Source organism: Limulus polyphemus, unplaced genomic scaffold (genome assembly GCF_000517525.1).
Source record: "Limulus polyphemus unplaced genomic scaffold, Limulus_polyphemus-2.1.2 Scaffold994, whole genome shotgun sequence".
NCBI classification, from domain to species: Eukaryota; Metazoa; Arthropoda; class Merostomata; order Xiphosura; family Limulidae; genus Limulus; species Limulus polyphemus.
In genome coordinates this window covers 359936-363564 of record NW_013666604.1, presented here as the reverse complement: position 1 = coordinate 363564, position 3629 = coordinate 359936, and the positions used below count along the sequence as shown (strand labels likewise).

The window sequence follows — 3629 nt, the reverse complement described above, 5'->3', positions numbered from 1 at the left end:
AGAAAGAATAAGTTAACTGTAAAAAAAAGTAAAAAAAAAACTTAACAAAATAAAAAGAATTTGCTCCCTCACACTCCTTTCGAAAACCGAAGTGATTACATTAATCACTCCTAAATTCACAATTTTCGTATTCTTACTTTTAAACTGTCTCATTACACTGACATTATGAATCCTTTACAGTTTCAGTACAGATACCTTACAAAGAAAAATAATTCATGTTCTTGAATCTTCTCTACTTTGCTGTTCTGGTTCACTTTACATAAAGTGTTCGAAATTCGACGAAACATACAGATCAGTCATCTACGTCCTCTACTTAACATGAGTGGTCTTTGAAGGATGAGAAGTGTCCACACCAGAATAAGTCCTTTATTTTGATGGAGGGGGTTGCAATCTCAAAGCCTTCTTCCGCCATTCAAATTTTCTGCAACGGCAGAGGACGATGACAATTTCCTCTGGTGTCGACAGAATTTACTAGAAAAAATATTTATTTTAGACACGTAAAATTGTCATATGATTAACATGATATAATGTAATTTATATAGAAATGGAGTAACACGAGTGGTAACTTCGAATACTCCATACAATATTAGAATAAGATTTACTACAGAATATAACCGATGTATTAACGATAGCAGTGAGTTACCTACTTTTGTCCAAAAGAGAGTAATGAGAGTAAGCTTGTCGCTGTAGCTTCCGGTGTTTTCCAACGTTGGATATTGTCTTCTGTATAACATTTATAGATAGGTCTGTTCGTTTATCTACGGTTGCAGGTGATGTTAAGTATTGTTTTCAAAAGTCCTTGTTTGACCCCTTGTAAGCTATCAAATAGCTTGCATACAGTTTATGAATGAGCCCATGGCCAGAATTTCCCACTAACACGAAAGAACAATATACCATGAATAACAGTTTATTTTTATAAATAAACAGAAAAATGAACGGGAAAAAAACGTGTATAAAACTTAAAACAATAACACTATCACTATCTCACGTGGGAAAAGTTACCGAAACTCATGATAAAGTATTTATTCAAAAGATTAAAAAAACATTAAGAATTTTGAAACATAAATATCTACAAGTCACCGGTAATGGAAACTGGTGTCAGTCTCATAAAATTTTAGAAGCTCTAAATGACGTAACTGATTAGAATGCGAAGTAGCGTTTAAACGTAAAACAAATGTTACAGATAAACTAAATAGAAATAATAATAAATGAACAGAAAATAAAAAACATAACGAAATTAAAGTAGAATTTGCTACCTCGTATTCCTTCCCTGTTCGAAAACCAAAGTGATCACATTAATCACTTCTTATAAATTACCAGTTTTAGTACCCTTACTATTAATGATCTCATTATACTGACACCATGAATCCTAACCAGTTTAAGTACATATACCTTACAAAGAAAATACTTAATGTTCTTCGATGTTCAGCTTCTCTACCTTCTGCTCAGATTCAGGTTAAGGAAAATTAAGTCCAAAGACCATTTAAGCTACAATAATTAACTAGTTAGACCAACAGATATAAAATGATGTGATTATTATTTATATACTCCTTAACAACTTTAACATCTATAAGTCACCCCTATGGAAAGATAAATTGAAATTTAAAATTGATGCGAATAACTAAAATGCAAACGAAAAATTCACACATTAACTAAATGATGATAGGATGAATAATAAACAAACGGTAAACAAATCGAAAACAAAATAGAATTAAACTTACTACCTCACACTCTTGGTGTGAGATAGCATATTCTTTTGTTATTTTGTTATGGATTTCTTTACCGTTCATTTATTATTCATTCTATCGTTTAGTTAACCTCTGGATTTTTATTTGCACTTCAATGCTAACTCACGTTCTAGCTAATCTCATCAATTTTGAATTTACGTGAATTATGATACTGACATCGGTTTCCCCTTATCAGTTACGTACAGATATTAATATTGGTAAAGAGTATGTACAAGATTTGTTATTTAAATGTTACAAATTAACTGGTCTTAGAACTATAACTTCGTTAAGCTGAACTAGAACCGAAATAGACAGTCGAATATATATAAAAATGGTTTCTCCTTGTACTATATCTGTAGTTAAACCGTGTAGGATGTCAGAATAACGTTACAAGTAAGGATTTAATTTTAAAATGAATAATGTAATCACTTCTAAAGGGGTCCTTCCACTTTAGACAAAGAATGTGATAATATTAAATTACTGCTTATAAATTTCCAATTTTCGTATCCTTATTTTTAAGGCCCTCGTTATACTGATATCATGAATCCCTCATAGTTAAGTACAGATACTAGGACAAATTGTTTATGTTCTTAAGTCTAAAGATTGATTTTTAATTTCCTGCTCTGGTTTATCATACAGCGAGTACTTGAGTTTGAAGACCATCTAGGTTGGGCAGATGACACAAACAACTCGTTAAGTCGAAGGATAAAATGTGGACACGTCAAAAGAATTTCATTTCTTTGGAACTGGGGTGGAGGCACTCTTCAAGCTTTCTGTCGCCACTTTTTTCTACAACGACATAGAACGATGAGCATTTTCTGATAGAGAAATAATTATCTTTTCTTCAATTTAGACAAGTAAAATTGTTCTACCATTAAACAGATTTTTTTTAATAAAAAAAGAAAGGGATTACATTAATCACCGTTTATAAATTCCCAATTTTCGTATCCTTACTTTTAAGGACCTCATTATACGGACACCACGAATCCTGACCAGTTTACGCTTTTTCTTTAAGGTATATGTACTTAGTGTTCTCAGATCTTCAGCTTCTCTACCTTCTGCTCCGATTCAGGTTACTGGAAGTTAAGTCCAAAGACCAGCTAAGCTACAATAGACTATTTCGATCAAGAGATTTAAAGTCATTATTTACATACTCTTTAACAACATTAACATCTACAAGTCACCGTTATGGGAAACTGGTGTCAGTCTAATGACTAAAATTGATGTGAATAACTAGAATGAGAATTAGCGTTTACAAGTAAAACTAAATAGTCACAGCTTAACTAAATGAGAGAATGAATAATAAATGAACGGTAAAAAACATCTATAGGTATATAAAAATTAAAAACTTTTTACCTCACACTCCTTCCTCCTTAAAAAAGGGAATTACATTAATTGTTTAAAATTCTAAATTTTAGTATCCTTACTTTTAACGCCCTCATTATATTGACATCGTCAATCATTAACAATTTAAATACAAATACCTTTCAAGGCTAAATCATTCCCTTTTCTTCTATATTCGGCTTTAGCTTCCGGCTCCAGTTCAGTTTAACGGAAGTTCATGGGTTCCAAGACCAGCTAATCTGTGATAATTAACTAAACTACTCACATGAAGAGATCAGAATTCATGTGATAATCATGTGCACACTTTCCCAACGTTAATATCTGTACGTCACCCCTATGGAAAATAGGCTGCAGTCTGATAATTTATATAATTTTAAAAATTGATGTGGTTTACTATAATGTGAATTAGCGTTTAAATGTAAATTAAAAATAGACAGATTAACTAAACGATAGAAAAAATAATTCAATGGTAAACAAAAGCATAACAAAATAAAAACAGAATTTGCTATCTCACACTCCTTTTCGTAAACCGAAGTGATTACATTGATCACTCAAAAG

General features: G+C 31.5%; 1 long non-coding RNA gene across 3 annotated transcripts in view; it reads right to left on the bottom strand.

Moving 5' to 3' along the window:
• Positions 1–332: 332 nt before the first annotated feature.
• The window catches only part of LOC111086290, a 6825-nt gene continuing 3528 nt past the window's right edge, over positions 333–3629 (bottom strand). For 2 of the 3 annotated variants that reach the window (XR_002611019.1, XR_002611018.1), the window contains 4 exons: positions 2682–2832; positions 2365–2516; positions 648–872; positions 333–471 (listed from right to left, as the gene is read on the bottom strand). This is a non-coding gene — a long non-coding RNA (uncharacterized LOC111086290). Of the gene's footprint in view, positions 472–647; positions 873–2364; positions 2546–2681; positions 2833–3629 lie in introns of all 3 variants that reach the window. The other variant, XR_002611020.1, reaches the window with a different exon arrangement.